Here is a 19,011-nt window from a genome sequence, read left to right as displayed (position 1 = left end):
ACTCACTAAACTTATTAGTTTACTAGGTTTATTATGAATTCCTCAGGATGTCTATATACAGGATATTTTTGGTGTGTAAAGACAGTTTTCCCATTTCCCTTGCAATCTGAATGCCATTTATTTTTTTATTTATTTATAGTACAGACAGTGTTGGAGAGATTTATTTCTGTGGATTCCCATTTCTCTGTCACAATAAAATGTTAATTCTGGGAGGGACTTTATATTTCTCAAAATCTGAAATAGTGTCGAACTCAAAATTTAGTTAGATGAGCATACCACTTATATTCCACGTAAACTTAAGAGGAATTTTCATTTCCCTATGGAACATCCTATGAACATTTTCAAGGATTCTCTTTGTCATTTTTATTTTCCACCTCCACTAAATTCTTGTTTTTTGCTACTATCTTGGAATTTTTACTTTATTGCTTATATTCTGCCTATCCACCATTCCCTTGGCCAAATTAACTATAAAATGAATTTTGCATGTATTAGAATTTTATTTATTTCAGAGAATTTGTATTTCTTTTTTTTTTTTAAAGATTTTATTTATTTATTTGACAGAGATTACGGGTAGGCTGATAGGCAGAGAGGCAGGCAGAGAGAGAGGAGGAAGCAGGCTTCCTGCTGAGCAGAGAGCCCGATGCAGGGCTAGATCCCAGGGCCTTGGGATCATGACCTGAGCTGAAGGCAGAGGCTTAACCCACTGAGCCACCCAGGCACCCTGAGAATTTGTATTTCTTCTTAGGGAAAAATATTACACACATAATTCACAAATAAAGAAAAAAAAGAAATAATAGAAAAAGAAATAAAGAAAAAGCACATAAAGAAACTAAAAATCATATATTAGAATCTTTGCTGTTGACATCCTTTTGACTATTTAATAGGGGGACTTCTTATTGGCTTTACTAATGTGCATGGGCCTGGCTACTGTCACCATTGTGATGGCTCTTCAGTCCTCATTTCAACTCTGATATATTTGCTTACCTCTTCCTTTAAATTCTTACTCATCTGTTATGCAGAGAATTTCAGCTCTTACTTGTCCCTACTTCCAAAGTTGGTTCCAGGCCTAACTTTTTCTATGGATTGACCTTCATGTTTAGTTAAATGAACGTTTGCTGAGTTCATAATCCTTATAAGAAGCTTATTCTCTGAAATATCTTTTTCTGTCTAAATTGCTATAACATTTTGGACTACGTGTTCATGTGGCATATTCTATAGGAATAACCATGGTGAGCCCTAGTAGGGCTCTTCTGGTAGGGAGAAGACTTTCCTGTCTGATATAATATGATATTGTACAAAGTTAATATTTTACTCTTCTTGAAGACATCTAAGGGCAACTCAAAAAGGACATTGTACTTCAGGGATACAGTTAAAAAAAAAAAAACTAAACTAAAAATTCTAACTTTAGTGATAAGTGCTTTATTTTTTTATTTTTATTTTTTAAAAGATTTTATTTATTTATTTGACAGAGAGAGAGATCACAACTAGGCAGTGAGACAGGCAGAGAGAGAGGGGGAAGCAGGCTCCCCGCTGAGCAAAGAGCCCAATGTGGGACTCAATCCCAGGACCCTGAGATCATGACCTGAGCTGAAGGCAGAGACCTAACCCTCTGAGCCACCCAGGTGCCCCGTAATAAGTGCTTTAAAGAATAACAGTTTAATGGTGTGTCAGAACATTACTAGGAGAACTTCCATCATTTACTTAATATCATTATCCCAAAGTATGCAAATTCTGCCATTGGCTTTACATGGATAGATGCCTATGTCTTTAAAAGTCACTCATCAAGTGTTAATATTTATATTTGAACTCTTCTCAATTAAGGAACATGCAATTATTGGACCATGGCTTCCTGGGTTTAGTGTATGAAACAGTTATGTTTACCAGTTTACCAGTTATACCTTCATGAATTACTTATTTCCAGCCATAATCTTTAACAAAACTTTTTTTCTGCATGTGAAAATCCTCTAACATAAACTTAAAGAAGTGTAATGATGTAACTTTTTAAGGAACAAGTTATGTAAGAGTTGGAAATTTGAAAAGGTTTCCAGCTTAAAGAATGAATACCTAAAAAGACATAGGGCACCTGGGTGACTCAATCATTAAGCGTCTGCCTTTAGCTCAGGTCATGATCCCGGGGTCCTGGAATGGAACCCCACATTAGGTTCCTTGCTTGGCAGGAAGCCTGCTTTTCCCTCTCCCACTCCCCCTGATTGTGCTCCCTCTCTCTCTGTGTCTGTCAAATAAATAAATCAAAATCTTAGAAAAAAAAAGAGGTACACACAAATGCAGATTGTCGAGTTGCAAATCCTTGTTAGTTTTAATTTTTTTAGAATAACTCTGAAGAGACAGCAGAAAATTTTTATAAAAATCTTTATACAGAGAGGTACATCATTAACATTTGATTTCAGATATTTTACTCTAGTTATTTTCAGAATCATAACTAAGAAAAGTTATATACCACATAAGCATAATAAAAAATAACATTTTCTGCAGATTAGCAATGACTGTATTAAAACATACATGACAAAGTTTGTCTTCAAAAATACTTTGTAATTACTGTTTAAATCAAATGTAATTAGCTCTCTATGGCATTTAACATTCTAACAAATCAATGCTTCTTTTTTCTTTTTTGCATCACGATGGGTTAAAACTAAACCAAGATACGCTCTTCTTTCTTTCCAAATGTTAAGATGATTCCAAACCTAAAGAAGTAATGAAAATAAATAGATATAATTAACATGTTATACTTTGAATCTTTAATTTTTAATTTTTGGAATTAGATTTGTTTATTTATATCCCTATTATCCTATCCTAAATATGAACTGGAATCGACTCTATTTCTTCAGTTCCGTTTTCTTGTTCTTTTTATAATAATATACAAACTTGACTGTAAAAAATAATTTTTTATAATAATGTTATTTGAGTTAAGTAGTGTAGGTGACAGACATAGTTACTTAATAGGTACAAAATAGCAGTAATGCTAGTGCCAGTAGTGGTAGTAGCAGCAGTGGAAGTTTTAGTAGTAATGTAATAAGCATTTGTATAATGCTTTAATTTTTAAAATACACTGACATATTCCTTATGACATTTGATACTGAAATCATTGTTGTTTTACAGATTATTATTTAGATGCTAAAAGAGTTTGCTTTTCCAACAAGATTACTTGGTAGAACTCCCACCTATGTCTCCAATCTTCAGACTTTCATTCCCCTTGTTATGATGTTAAAATAGGGTGGTAAGCAAATTTATCTATGTATTTATTTAATAAAGTCAATTTTTAAATTATTATTATGTTCAATTAGCCAGCATATATTTAAGCAAATTTAATAGTCTCGATTTTACTCCATGAAGAAGCTGAAATCTTGAGAAATAAGTGATGCATTCACTAAATACTCATTTATTCTGGACACACAGTGTGTGGGCAACTTGTTAGTTGCTGCAAGGGAACCAAGAATTAATGAGCTTAAGTTTCATAAACATTCTAAATGTTTTCACATAACAGACACCTATTTTTAAATGAAAGAGTTCTTTCCTATAAAACAAACAAACACAAAAGAATTACTAAATTGTTTCTTGGTATTTATGCAGAACCAAGAAAATCATGAATATTTTAAAACTTGCTTATGCATTTTTTTGAATTAAGATCACTGTATATTTGTTAGATATCATAAATGTACTAAATGTTGCCCTAGTGGGTAGAGTTAAAACAACTCTCTAAGTGTCTATGTCAAAAGTACTAGTGTGTGTGGAAGTACTAGGAAGAATGAACATGCCATAGTATTGCTACTTAATATGGGTCCAGGGACAACAGCATCAACAGTAACTGAGGGCTAGATGAAAATGCAGATTCTCAGACCCTTCTCCAGACTTTGTGGACCAGATTTTGCACTGTAACAAGATCTCAAAGTCATTCTTAGTTTATCATACACTAGTCCATATAGGTAAAGAGGGATAGATGGTGGATTTATTGGAAATAGTATAGTATAAAACCACATCAGAAATCAGACAAACAAGTTCTGAAGGCTGCATATACCACCAAGGAGCTATATTACATTTGGCAAAGAACATAATCAAATGAGACTTAGCAGCCTCATCTCTAAAACAAAATGATTAGATTAGATGTTCCTAGCTTGTTTCCATTTTCTTATCTGCATTTATTTTTCTAGATTAGCTGGTACATGATTGTCTAACAACAATAAGTTGTTGTTATAAGTTCCCTCCTTATCTATGGGGAAATACATTTCAAGACCCCCAATAGATACCTCAAACCACAGATAGTACCAAACCCTATATATGCTATGGTTTTTCCTATATATGCATACCTGTGATTAGCTTAGGTACAGTAAGAATTAACAATAATAATAAAATAGCACGATTATAAGAATATGCTACATAAGTTACATAAATGGGGCGCCTGGGTGGCTCGGTGGGTTAGGCTGCTGCCTTCCGCTCAGGTCGTGATCTCAGGGTCCTGGGATTGAGTCCCGAGTCAGGCTCTCTGCTCAGCAGGGAGCCTGCTTCCTCCTCTCTCTCTCTCTCTCTGCCTGCCTCTCTACCTACTTGTGATCTCTCTCTGTCAAATAAATAAATAAATAATCTTAAAAAAAAAGTTACATAAATGTGGTATCTCTCTCAAAATGTTTTATTGTGTTGTACTCACCCTTCTTTTTGTGAGGATGTGATATGATAAATGCCTACTCAATGAAATGGGTTGAGGTGAATGATGTTAAGATAGGCATTGTGACATAACATTAGGCTATTGACCTGGCCATGTGTCAGAAGGAGGATCATCTGCTCCTAGACTGGTTGACCAAAGGTAACTGTGGAAAGCAAAATGCGGTGAGGGGGGACTTCTGTGATATTTGTATGCATTTAAGCAATTTTTAAAATAATTAGCTCTTCTGTAGTTTTAAGTGTGGTACTCTCTACTTCCGTTTGGGTGAGAATATCTGTTAGAGGTTTGCAAATATAGGCCCTGTATTTTAGATTTGGGGTTCCATTCATAACAGTTCTTTTAACAGTCTCCAGTATGTTCTTTATTTGCATCTTTTTTTTCCATGGGCCAGTGGTTGATAACCAGTACTAGAGCTCTGTCCAAATATAGTCATCACCTAGAAAGTTTGAAGCACGAGCTTCAGCACTTTGCTTATCCTCATGTCTCTTAGCTTCTGTGTATTTCTACAATGAGCCTGGGGAGTGAGACAGGGAGATGGGCCTCTAAGCTCCATCTTTAGAGGTGGGTCTTCATTTTGGTGTTATTTACTTTCTTAAGCAGGCAGTGCCCTGCAGAACGTTTGAAGAAGCCAATAGGAAGTGCCTGGGAAACGCCAGGTGAGGGTTCCTTTTCCTATTTTACTGGCTCTTCCCTTTCCTACTATTATTTCCTACTATACTTTTTATTACTGTAACTTGGCCTACACTAACTTTAATCTCGGGCAGATAACTAATTTGCAAACCTAAAAATTATCTGATATTCACTGTCGCTAAATAGCTGGCAGGCTCTCCCTTTTTTTTTTTTTTAAGATTTTATTTATTTGATGGAGAGAGAGACAGCAAGAGATAGCACACAAGCAGGGGGAGTGGGAGAGGGAGAAGCAGGCTTCTTGCTGAGCAGGGGGCCTAATGCGGGGCCTGATGGAGGGCCCCGATGCAGGCTGATCCCAGGACTCTGGGATCATGACCTGAGCCAAAGGAAGATGCTTAACAACTGAGTTACCCAGGCACCCCTATAGCTGGTTCTCTGAACAAGGTAGTGTTTCTTTCCCTTTTGGTTTCAGATGGGAGAGCTGGGCTAAAGCTTGTAATGTTATAGTAGGTCTTTATGGAAGGTTTATAAATTCACCAATCTCTTTAGATAGCTCAACATTCTTCTAATTAAGCCTCTAAAAACTCCTTCCTTCCTTCCTAGGTGCATTTTCTAAAAATTTTTATACCACAGGTGGCAGTTTGACATCTTGATATTCTTTTTTATATGCCAGACTAATTTTGCAGTGAAGAATTAGAAGAACTCCTTCCTGCTCAGCAGTGAACCTTCTAACTAGAGCTAACTATTCCTGTAAGAGAAGTTCAAGAGGATATTGTAAGTCCCAACAAGAAAGGGCTGCGATACGTATGTATACATATATATCTCTCCTATAACAAGATAGTGCACCTAAAAATTAAGTAAAAAAAAAAAAAAGATTTTGCAGAAGAGTCACATTCAATAGAAGGGCTAAAATATCTATTAATTATCAAGAAGAGAAATGAATAAATTTGAGAAAATATACCAGCATAAAGAGGAGGGACAAAGACATCGAAAAGGAGAATAGAGGTAAGAGGTAGGAATATAGAGGCTCCAATATTAGACTAGTAAGAATTTCAGAAGGACAGAATAAAGCCATTGAGGAGACTAAATATAAGGGAATTTTCCAATTTTTAGAAGAGCCAATCTAATGGAAAGGAGCAACCCAAGAAACAAAACAGCGGTGACTTGAGGGAAATAACCTCACATACATAAAATCATACTCACCCTCCCCCCACACACATACCTTAGCCATATAATAGTGATGTTTCACACTTCCAAGCGTTCAGTGAAAATCCAAAAGCTTCCAGAAAAAGAAGAGCTTTAATTCTAAACAGAGCAATGACTATTTAGAAGTCTATTTAGAATTTCAGTAATACTGAATAGTAGGAGATAATAAAGCTAGGACTTCAAATTTTAGAAAAAATTATTTAAAGAGGCACTATACCAAAATAATTTGAGAAAAAAAAGTGATTGGGCTAAAGGAATTAGTAGAAGTTATTCAAGAATATAATACATAAAATTCCAAGATAATAGCAAATGCAACAAACTTTTAATGAATTGTTCCAACTCCTAATATGAAGTCTGAAGTTTTTGAATAAAGTTAGGAAACTCTACACAAATTTTAGGAATAGGCCCCAGAAATGCTTGATGAGTTGTAGACATGTGTTTTCTACTAATAAGAAAAATGAAAATCAGTTGGTATTCTGGGAAAGATAAAGTACTAAAAAATGTTCCTGAAGTGAAACAAATAAGTATGTAGCATGCTTTTAGAAAAATAAAGCAATTATATATTGTTTAGATGATTCAGGAGGGACAATACGTACTATAATTCATATAAAATATCTTTAAAGTTTTAATAGATAAGGTTTCTATTCATTTCTCTATAATGTGTTGGTGACTCTTCCTCTAAAAGTATGCTGTTTTGATAAGACACTTTAATTTTAATACAACACTTATCTTACAGTTTCTCTAAAATTTTTGTGTTTTTATTAAAAATAGTTTATTTTTTATACAATTGAGATGTCTAATTTTTTATGGATTACTTTCTCTTATTTTTACTAAAAAATAAAGCTATGGTCATTTACAAAACATATGCCTTAAAAAAATCACACACTAGTGACCCCAACCATTTAATATTTTCTCAATTTTCAAATTCAGAAGATGGCTTTAGGAAAGGATTTTTATTACCAAGAAAAATATTTATCTAAGGTTTAGTAATTTGTCTAATTTCATCTGTCAGTTGATTTCTGTTTAACTCAAATTAATTAAATTACATATATAATACCTATAGGAGGGAAGAGAAAATATGAAACCTATCTATTATCTCTCTGAAATTTAATATATAAAGAATAAAAATGTTAAAATATGTGCAAACTCATTTGGGGCAAAAATCAATAAAGTAAAAAAATAAACTGTCTTGAATCTTACCAATAAAAGGTAATGATTTAATTTTTAATTAAATTTAATTTTTTCTTTGTACTACAGCATAACCTGTAAGAAAGGAAAACTGATTTCTCCAAGCTGAAGTTAGGGTAGGTAAAGATGGAGATAACATTAGCTGGAGGAAAACAGTCCTAAATTGCCAGGTTTCTACCAAACATCTTCTCTTAATTATTCTCTTCTTTGAAAAAAGGTCAGGGTTACTGTGGGAAAAAGAGTTATAAGACAAAAACAGGTGATAGGTGATGGCTCTCAAAGCTGCTTTTTACAGTTCCTTCAAGGCACAGACTCAGAGAGAGGAGCCCTCTCACAAGCTTGGGTCTGACAGGGCACAGAAATTTAAAGATTCAAAACTATGACAATCACTCTGAATACAAATATTAGGTCATGGAATTAGGGGAAAACCAAAACCTGCTAAGATATTTATGAATTTTTATATTGTCAAAGAAACCCCAAAGCTGACTGATGATCGTCTCAAAAGTTCAATCTTTAAGGTGAATTCAGTGTCACTAAACTCCACCTAAGAGGAAAAGGACTGTCAGAGTTCTTGAGTCCCCATCTTAAGTGTCACTGTAGCAGATATCAGGGCCCATGGAGGTTAATGGGAAGGAGGGATCTCTTCAGAAAGCAGAATTCCAAGTAAGTTCTGTTGTTTGCCTGTAGTATCCATCCTACCTCACTTCCCACTTCTTTTTTTTTTCTTTTAAGATTTTATTTATTTATCAGAGAGGGGGAGAGAGCGAGCACAGGCAGACAGAATGGCAGGCAGAGGCAGAGGGAGAAGCAGGCTCCCCGCCGAGCAAGAAGCCCGATGTGGGACTCGATCCCAGGACGCTGGGATCATGACCTGAGCCAAAGGCAGCTGCTCAACCAACTGAGCCACCCAGGCGTCCCCACTTCCCACTTCTTAATGAATACTGTTGAATAACCCCAATTTTGGCGAGGTATCCATCGCTCCTTTCTCTGGCTAAGTGTCCCAACCTATTTTTTTTCAACTCCAGGGGTTCCAAATTGAATATTTAAGTCTATTTTAGTAATCCCAGCTTTCTTGCCAGCAGCTCATTTAGTAATGGACAAGTGATTTGATTCTGGCTGATGAGATGAGAGATGAAGTTCACTGATATGCTTTTGGAAGAATGTAACAATTCTCAAGAAAGAGACAGAAGAGAAAAAGGTTGCCTTGACTATCTCTGAATATCTTCATGTGTGGCCAGATGAGATGCTAAGAATATGAAACATAAAATTATTTAGCAACTAAAATGAGGATAAGCCAATACAGGGAGAATGAGTCAATTCATAAGTTTATAGAGAAGTAGATGTTACCCCCACTCAGAATCCATTACCCCTCTGGATTTAATGCTCTATGAAATATTCTTTCATTTGTTAACCAGAAAAGTTGGATTTTCTGTTGCTTGCAGCTTTAAAAAATATCCTGAGGACTGTCAAAGCACATGCAGTACTGCATAGACACAGTTGAAATTTCTTTATCATGTGGCAAGGGTTCATAGTAACTTATTGTGGATATTCTCTTACCCAAAGCACTAACTGAAAAAAATCTGGTTCTTAAAGATTGTAGGTCTGAATCAGCAGAACACCTCAAAACTTGTAGCTGATAGAAGAATTTTTGAGGTAAATTTTATTACGCATGTGATATATACAAGGAAAGGGTGAAAGAGAGAGAAGGAGGGAGAAGCAAATAGAAGAAAAAAGAAGGAAATGACAGAGAAAAGAAAAGACAATGGTGTTTACTGCACAATGGTTCTTATAATCTGAATCACTTTACCCCAATGAGCAAGGTGGAAACATTATATTTAAACCTTGTAAACACTTTATCACTTTGCATAATATGCATTACTAGATGCCACATATCTTCTGAATTTTAAGTGGTAACATTTAAAAGAATGAAAGGTTAATCGGTTATTCTGCACTGAAATGCTGGATTAAATGATATTTAAAAAGTCAAGATCATTAAGGGAGATTCCAAAATAGAGAGGTCGAGTGACATACCAGCAGGATAACTTTAGGATTCAGAGAAGCTGATATGAATTGAAAAAGGGTATAAATGAACTTATTTTTTTTTCCTTAAAAAACATCTTTTGATCCAAAAAGCACTTCTGGCCACATTTCATAGTCAAACTGATGGTTGAGTTATATCATGTTAACAAAATGGCTTTTTCATTAAACATAATCCTCTCATGAAATTTAAACAAAAACTAAATTTAATTATAAAATACAAAAATGTACAAACTTTTAAAAGGAAAGAAATACTACATAAGTTCACAATTAAAATAATTAAAACAACATTGGGCTGTTTGAAGCTGATGAACTCTATCTCCTGCAAATGCTATCTGATCATTCAGGAAGAAGGAAAATCCTCATATGGTCCTGACAACCCATGAATTTTGAGGTGTCAGTTTGCTGGGTAGTTACCTATTGCACTGCAGCAACAAGAAAACAAACAAACTAGAGTTCTTGGTGTACAATCAGTATTTAAAATTTGGGAGCAAATCTGTTTGTAATTGTGTGTATGTGTCTGTTTCTAGAATTTTTTTTTTTTAAGATTTTTTTAAATTTATTTATTTGACAGAGAGAGATCACAAGTAGGCAGAGAGGCAGGCAGAGAGAGAGAGAGAGGGAGGGAAGCAGGCTCCCTGCTGAACAGAGAGCCCGATGTGGGACTAGATCTCAGGACCCTGAGATCATGACCTGAGCCGAAGGCAGCGGCTTAACCCACTGAGCCACCCAGGCGCCCTGTTTCTAGAATTTTTAATACAAAACATGAGTAACACTGTCTTCCAGTCAAAATTCTTAGTGTTTATGATCAGGAAAAAATTTACTCTAGGTTGTAATGAAGTCCAATGTGCTTAAAAGTAAAACTCTAACTAATCCTTATTTATTTGAAATCTACTGTTTGGTTTAATAAATGTAATAATTAGAGTAAAAAATGATTGGTGCCTTTTTATTATCAGGCCATAAATATTCTCTTTCAAAATTGTAAGTAAATGCCAAGTTTAGTTTTTTCATACTAGTTTAATTTTCCATTTTTCTATTTGGTGTCTAAGTAATATAATGTTAATGGCAGCACAGTCTCTGCCTGCTATCTGTCTATCTCTTCCAAGAGTACAGCCCGCTTTGAGGGACCTAAGAATTTATCTCATTGGAGGACCATTAACAGAGAACAAATTGAAATCCCATTAATGATCTTGCTCAATTAGTGGCAGATGTTTCAGAATTCATGGCATACTGCCCTCAGTTAAATAGAAGCTACTATATTTCAAGTTCAACTGGAGTTTAGCAGGAACTAGAAAATTGTGCAATACCTTCATGATTATGGGCCAAGAAGGAATTCTTCAATCATAATATTATTATAAAACTGTTCTTAAACACCTTTAATCTTATTCATATTGTATACAGACTTTATATTATATTAGCAAAATTATAAATTTGCAGTTTCTTCTAAGTCAAAATAATTTCCTAATACCAGAAATCCTGAAGTGTTTTAAGAATCTTAACATAAAAACAAAATCAAGTTCAATTATTATTATAAGGAATTGATTTATTACTTATTTATCTTAGATGAGTGTTAAAAATGGGTTACCACCATTATTTGCTTCTTTAATTATGTTTTTAAATAACATTTAACAGTTATTAAGTCCTTGCTATTTTCTAGGTCCTGAGCTAAATATGTTGACTTTCACTTATCGTCATAACATTGACTTCCCTATTAATCTTCTTAGATTACAAAGGTGAAATCTAGAAAGGAATTTGTAAAGAATAAGAAAAGTATTCAAAACACTCAGTGAGGAGCGCATGGGTGGCTCAGTGAGTTAAGCTTCTGCCTTTGGGTCAGGTCATGATCCCTGTGTCCTGGGATTGAGTCCCCACAGTGGGCTCTCTGCTCAGCGGGGAGGCTGCTTCCCTTTGTTTTTCTCTGCCTGCCTCTCTGCCTACTTGTGATCTCTGTCTGTCAAATAAATGGATAAAATCTTAAAAACAAAACAAAAACAAAAACAAAAAAACCCACAAAAACCACTCAGTGAATGGCAGAGCCTATTTCAAACCCAGATCTAACTAATTTCTGTATTCATGTTCTTATTGATTCTGGCATAGCATTTCTCTCTCTACTTCACAGCTAGAGTTTCAGCAATTGTCTAGAATAATTTCTACTGTAAATCTATAAACTTACCAGATTATCTCAAAGGTGTATTTATTGTCAATTTCTCTGAAACTTTTACCAGCTTCTCCCAGCTACTAGTTTACATAAAATGATGTCCATACATCCACATTCCTTTGTATTGCCCCAGACTCCCATCTCACAACTCCCATAGCCCTCATTTCTTCCTCCACCTGCCTCAAATCATTTCATATTCTCTAAGCAGTGTTCGTGCTTTCCTTCTTGCTCTGACTTCCTCTCCAGTGTTCTGGCCTTTGAAATTGTGCCCCTTTCAAGGCCTTGTACAAATATGGCCTCGATCCCATGGAATCTTTTCTAATAGCCACCCTCTCTATCCCCTTCCAGTTTCTAAGAATTTTACATGTCCCACTTTTCTTTGACTTTCTTTCCATTGAAACCACTATTACTGTGTATCTGTTGAGTAACATGATGTCTTACCAATAAATTGAATACAGACAGTTTGGAACTGTGCCCCTGTGTTTCTACACTGATTTATTATTTTTTAAACTTATTTTGAGGTCTATAGAATAAACTTAGAGTTCAAAAAATAATTTGGTAGCACACATTGTTCTGTAATAGTTCTTATATTTTTTACAGGTTGATTTAGTTAAGTACTTTTACAAAGCAGAGTTAGCACTACCAATAATATCATGTGCACCAGGATCCAGTGCTTAAAAAATTTTAGTTTAGGGTGAGATGAGAAACTTTAAAGACTGACCTCTAGTTTACATTAAGTTGAGTGGCCTAATGATTTGTTTTCCAAACTGGGACAGTTTGGAGAGATAACAGGGTAACTATGATTTAGGGCAGTGTTGGGAAGTCCTGGTTTCATTAACTAGCTAGATGATCTTAAGAAGTCATTTAGTCTCCTTGAGTTCAGTTTTCTCATCCATAGATGACACGTTTGGAGTAAACAGTTGAGACTTCTATCTCTAAAATTTGTGAAAGGTATAAAATACGTTTTATGCCATAAAATGTATAGCAGTATTGCAAATTTAGTATATTGTTAATAGTTTACCACATTTTGGATTTCAAATTCAGGAAAATGGGAATGCAGGAAATGTAGTGACAAAGAGCCCTTTCAGTAAAATGATCAAATTTGGAAAACTATTAGTTAGAGTAAGGATCAGATACTTTTCAGATAAGCTCGAAGAGTTCAGTAGCCATAAAAATGGAATAGTTAGTAACACAAAATAGATTAATACAGCTACTAAACACAATCTTCAGGTTTCAAAGAGGAGTTGTGTGGGAGAGGCTTTTGAAAAGTCTAGAACTCTGGCAGATAAGACATGGGAACTGCTCTGGGAATATGTGTATGGCAGTGGGCATAAGGAAGGTGTATACATCTGTTTGGGAAAGGGTAAACTGCATTAAATATTTTAGATCTTTCTGGATAATGGACTTCAAGCATTCTAGTAAAATATATTCTAAAAATGTGTTTGATCCAATTTAAATATTAGCATTTGATTTAATTTTGAATTTTTGTTGTTGTTGTTTTCAAGTACAAACTAAAAATCCACTCTAAGGTGACTTTAGAGATGTGTGGGCTGTTTTTAATACCGTATACTCTACTGTCTAGAAGTTGCCTGCTATTCTGAAGTCACCTAGAGATTATCTCAGCATCTTTATGTAACATTTTTATATAGTCATCCTGTTACCTCATCTCAAATGCCAGGAAATAGCCTGACCAGATGCTGATAAAAATATTACATTCTGTTTTAATGCCACTATTTGAATTTCAAAAAAGAGGAAATGATCCTTAATTGTAGATTCAGTTGTTATTTGCAGGTGCAAAAGGAAACTTTGGCTGCCTCATTTAATAACTTGTGCCAAGAGTTCAAAGGTGAATTAAGAGGATAGTACAATTTAATATATGACCAGTTTAACTAGGTGTTGCCTAGAGAAGTTTATGAGTCCGTTAGGGAAGAACAGTATGTTATATTAGCAAAAGGAGCTTCTGTTAACTAATCATACAGTATCAGAAAGGTGTAAACCCGTTTTTCTTTCGAAAGATATCCCTGCTTAATTTTTTTATCTATTGCTAAGAAACTGATTAAAGTTTGTTGTTATTGATAGTTTGGGTTTATAAGACTTAGATGTGTCTGAAACTTGCCTAATCTACATTTCCACTTAAATAATTTAACTTCTGCAGAGTGATATATTTTATTACTGTGGGAAAAACAATAAGGAAACTTGGGGATTAAATGGAATTTATTTCTTGGTTTCCTACATTAACTGATTTGGGGGTTATTTCTTCCTTCATCTGTCATACCAGAAAAAATAAACAATTAAAAATTTTTCATGGTGCATTTCCATGATTGATTATAAGCTGGGTTAAATCCTTATATAGTAGAAGTGTTTTCTTGTCAAATTCTTTAGTTTCAATAATATGATATTTTGTTGAACATTCCTATACATTTTAAAAGTCTGATATAAATTAGAATATAATCTTTTAGATGTAGAAACACAATTTTACTCCCTAATTAAATAGAATTGTCTTACACTTAGTGAAGTTATCATGTTACATCTAGATAAAATAGCTTTGATTTAGATGTAAGTTCTTCTTTTTCTGTGTTGTGAACTGATTATCTGTATGTGGACTTTATATTTTTATCCAAATGTATGCTTCAGGTATACCAATCAGAATGAAATGCTGGTATGCAACTATGTTTTTACCTAGGAATTTTCTACAACCAGAGTTTAGCTTCTTGTTTATCATCTTTATAAAATATAGTGATGTCAGTTTTTTTTTTAATTAATTTTTTATTTTTTATAAACATATATTTTTATCCCCAGGGGTACAGGTCTGTGAATCACCAGGTTTACACACTTCACAGCACTCACCAAAGCACATACCCTCCCCAATGTCCATAATCCCACCCCCTTCTCCCAAACCCCCTCCCCCCAGCAACCCTCAGTTTGTTTTGTGAGATTAAGAGTCACTTATGTGATGTCAGTTTTAAAAAGACCATCTTAAAAGTAGGAACAAGGCTTAGTAGGCAAACCTTTTTTTTTTTTAATAATTTGTGAGGTTTTAAAAAAATATGTAGTTTTTGGGAAAATTTAAAAATTAAATAGCTAGACAGAAAAATGAACACCAGAATTGGAAGGTCGAAACCCATATATCTCTTACACACTTGCCATGCTAGATTAAGATATACATATCTCCTATTTATAGGAGATACACATTATGTGCATGTGTGTGCATGTGTGTACAGACACACTCAGATCCTGTTAATTTGCATTTGGCTTCTGAGATCTTTTGAGTATTCACACACACATACAGTGTTTTATTTCCTTATAATTATATAACTAATGGAAACAACATGGGTTCCCATAGGCAAGAACACCCAAATGCAAATCAACTGTAATAGCTTATAGGAGTTATTTACATAACTATATAATGAGGCAGTGGGAATTATTTCATAATAATAAAAATGACAAGTTATTAATCATATATACTTCACTAGACATTTTATATGAGATAATCACTACTATTTCCTTTATTTTACAGATGAGAAAACTAAGACTTACAGAATTTAGATAATTTATCCAAGATTATAGAGCTAGAAAACAACACGGTTGCAACTATAATTTTGGTATACTTGACCTAGACTTAAAAAAAAAAAAATCATTGAAATATAGTTGACATACAATATTATGTTAGTTTCAGGGGTACATCATACTGATTCTGCAATCTATATATTAACTCAGTGCTCACCATAATAAATGTTCTCACCATTTAAGACCATGTATTATTACAGTATCATTGACTACATTCCCTATGCTGTACTTTTCACTCCTGTGACAATTTCTTTTATAATTGAAAGTTTGTACCTCTTAATCCCCTTCATCTCTTTTGTCCATCCCCCTGGCTACCTTCCTTGTGGCAACCACCAATTTATTCTCTGTATTTAAGTCTATTTGTTTTCCATTTGTTTGTTTTGTTTTTAGACCCCACATATTAGTGAAATCATATGGTGTGTGTTTGTGACAACATGGATGCATCTAGTATTATATTGAGTGACCATGATTTTTTTAAATTGTCTTATCAAAAATATAAAAATTGTTTTAACCCTGTTACATAATCTTTTTCCTGATTACCGTGAGTTCTTTAAAAGTCTTATTATATTTCTTCATACACAGAAATCTGGGTACAATCAATAATCATATATTATGATTAGTTAATTAAAAATCGAGATTTTTTTGCTGCAATTTTTTTTATAATATAAACAAACTTATAGTCTAATCTAATTGCTTTCATAACCAATCCTTAAACTTGGTATGAAAAGATAAAGAAATACATAAAAATTTGCTTTTTAAAAAATACGCTAAAATACAAATTGCACACTTAAATCCATCCTAAAGAAGTTGTAAAAATAATGAGTGATTTTTAAAATTTAATAATTTTTAATGCTTTTTGTTTCTCATACACATTCAATACTGTGGCTAGTTATATGAGTTAAAAATATTCTATTCAGTGCAAGAGGATTTGTAAACATACTGTTTATATTAAATGTCTGCTGTTTGGCACATAAACATCTGGATTTTACCTCAAATGCTTAAAATTGTTGACATAGCAATTTTTGATAGTATTATAAGTGAGGAATCATATAAAAACAATGAGCTTGATGGGAAATAGAAGAAGGGTTTAGAAAGAGGAGTTAGGAAAAATGAGTGCAAATTGAGAAAAGAGGTGCATAGATGTGGGTCAGAGGAAAAGGTCAAGAAGATGAAGAGAAAAGTCTTGGAAGGTATGTAGAGGATGACTGAAAACAGATGCTGGCAGCAGTCAAGGGAGAGGCAGAGAGAGGAGACCATGATTCTGAAGGTTATTTATCTTTCAAAGATAGAGAAACAGAAATCAAATGCCTTTATATGCAGAGAGAAAGACAGAAAGGATATTTTTTTACCCACCTTTGAAGAGAACAATCATAAGGTCAACTCTAGTGTGTGATGCGCAGGGCCAGGGCACTATTCTTCACAAAAGTGGAGTTAATATGGTCTGAAAAGGGATGTTGTAGAGCAGTAAAAGAGTTAATGCATATACCAAGAACTGAGCAAATGCAGTCTGTTATTAATTTCACCATAATCATTTAGATATTACTTCATTTGCCACTCCCCAGTTTTCTATGAATAGAAATATTTGGGAAATAAAGGAATAGAAAAATAGTAAAGGAGTAGTGGAATCATCTTGACCTGAGATATTTGTGATACCAAAGGTCTAAATAGAAATTATCATATTTCTGTTTATACTTTCAGGATAATGTTTTAGGAAAAATATATAACAAAAATTGTTTTGTAGTGTCACAGTGATTTCAAGAGAAAATATTGCAGCATCGTCTCCTATAGGAAGAATTTTAAAATTTGTATATTTTATTTTCTTTTTTAAGATTTTATTTATTTATTTGACAGAGATCACACTTAGGCAGAGAGGCAGGCAGAGAGAGAGAGAGAGAAGGAAGCAGGCTCCTCGCTAAGCAGCCCGATGTGTGGCTCGATTCCAGGACCCTGGGATCATGACCTTGAGCTGAAGGCAGAGGCTTTAAACCACTGAGCCACCCAGGCGCCCCAAATTTGTATATTTTAAAACAAGATATTAACTTAGTAAATAAGTGAATGAAAAGTTGATTTATATTTATTTATAATGAGTTTGTTTTCCTCTGGGATTATTTGAAGAAATACTGAAAAAGCAGCACTGGAACTCAGACAAAAATATTTTAATCATAAAATCAAGGGCATAAAAGAATTAGATTCATTTTTAAATGGAGAACATTTTTTTTTAAGATTTTATTTATTTATTTATTTGAGAGAGAGAGCCAGAGAGAGAGAGAGAGAGAGAGAGAAAGAACATGAAAGAAGTCAGCGGGAGAGCAGACTCCTTGAGCAGGGAGCCCAATGTGGGGCTCCATCCAGGGACTCCAGGATCATGACCTGAGCCAAAGGCAGTTGCTTAACCAACGGAGCCACCCAGACATCCTAAATGGAGAAACTTTTTAAAAATGATCTAAACTAGTGAAAATTTAGGTGAAGACATTAATAGTAGTTTATTTCAAAAAGTTCTATAAGCTTATTTTCCAATAAGGAAAAGGTTATGCAGTGCTTATATGCAGTAAATTACAGAGTATTAAATGTTACCTGTCATCATGACTATATTTTGATATGTTGTTATGATGAGAAAACTAATCTCTCAAATTTAGGAAAGATTAAATTGCTAGTTATTTGCCAAATATGATATTTTAAAATATCCTATTTCATTCTTATCTTAAAATGGTTAGCATTAAGCTATTGTCAAATATATGAAGATATAGAAATGTTATGTATATGCATTAACTAGTTTAATGCATTTGAAACAATCTGCATTACTGAAATCTAATCACTTTAAATTCATACAGCAAGGGTGTTCTATTAAGTGAAAAACACAAATCAAGCAATATGAAGGCAATGTATAACCTACCAAACTTTCCATTGGGAAACTTTCCTTGATTTTATAAGGAAAATATCTTGAATTAGACATGCAGTGTAATCAACAGGTCTCTTAATGTGTCGTGGTTTTCCATAAAGTCCTTCTCTTTGTTTGCACAGCTGCTTTCTAAGAGACCTATATATCACATTTCCCTTATGATATTGTCACTGCTGTTTTAAACCTCGTGACCATTTCCAGGAAGAAAGTTGCGTGCATAAATGTTTGATTTTATGAAAACTTGACCCATTGTTTCATTATCATTGATATCATATGAATTTTTTGTATAGGCAAGATGTTTGGATTGTCTAATATAATATTAAACTGTGGCTACATTAAAAAAGAAGAAATGTTTATGTAAATTTTAGCCCACAGAATATAGTGTATTCCAACATGTAGTCCCATTTAATCATTTTGTTAGAAATATTATGTTATAGGGCAGTTGATTTACAGATGATTTATTGGCTTTGAAGAGATATCTCAAATCCTCTATCTCAAAGGCTATTTTGGTTTTAAAAATAACATTGATAGGTCAGTAATGCCATGAACTTAATACCAAATTAAACAATTGATTTTTTAAAACAGATACCCTTCTAATAAAACATACTGATGTCAATAAACTTTGTATTAGCAACAAGTAGCCAATTAGCA

General features: G+C 33.8%; 1 protein-coding gene across 23 annotated transcripts in view; it reads left to right on the top strand.

Annotated features, from left to right (window-relative positions):
* Nucleotides 1-19,011, top strand: part of CSNKA2IP (casein kinase 2 subunit alpha' interacting protein) — a 196,805-nt gene that overhangs the window by 81,747 nt on the left and 96,047 nt on the right. For 12 of the 23 annotated variants that reach the window (XR_004287715.1, XM_032351916.1, XM_032351822.1 and 9 more), the window contains one exon: nucleotides 5,979-6,109. The gene's annotated coding sequence lies outside the window, so the exon portion shown is untranslated. The other 11 variants (XR_004287719.1, XR_004287724.1, XR_004287718.1 and 8 more) reach the window with 7 other exon arrangements.

This window comes from Mustela erminea, chromosome 1 (assembly GCF_009829155.1).
Source record: "Mustela erminea isolate mMusErm1 chromosome 1, mMusErm1.Pri, whole genome shotgun sequence".
Classification (NCBI taxonomy): Eukaryota; Metazoa; Chordata; class Mammalia; order Carnivora; family Mustelidae; genus Mustela; species Mustela erminea.
Note: the sequence above shows the minus strand (reverse complement) of the source record. Positions and strands in the feature narration are given on the sequence as shown.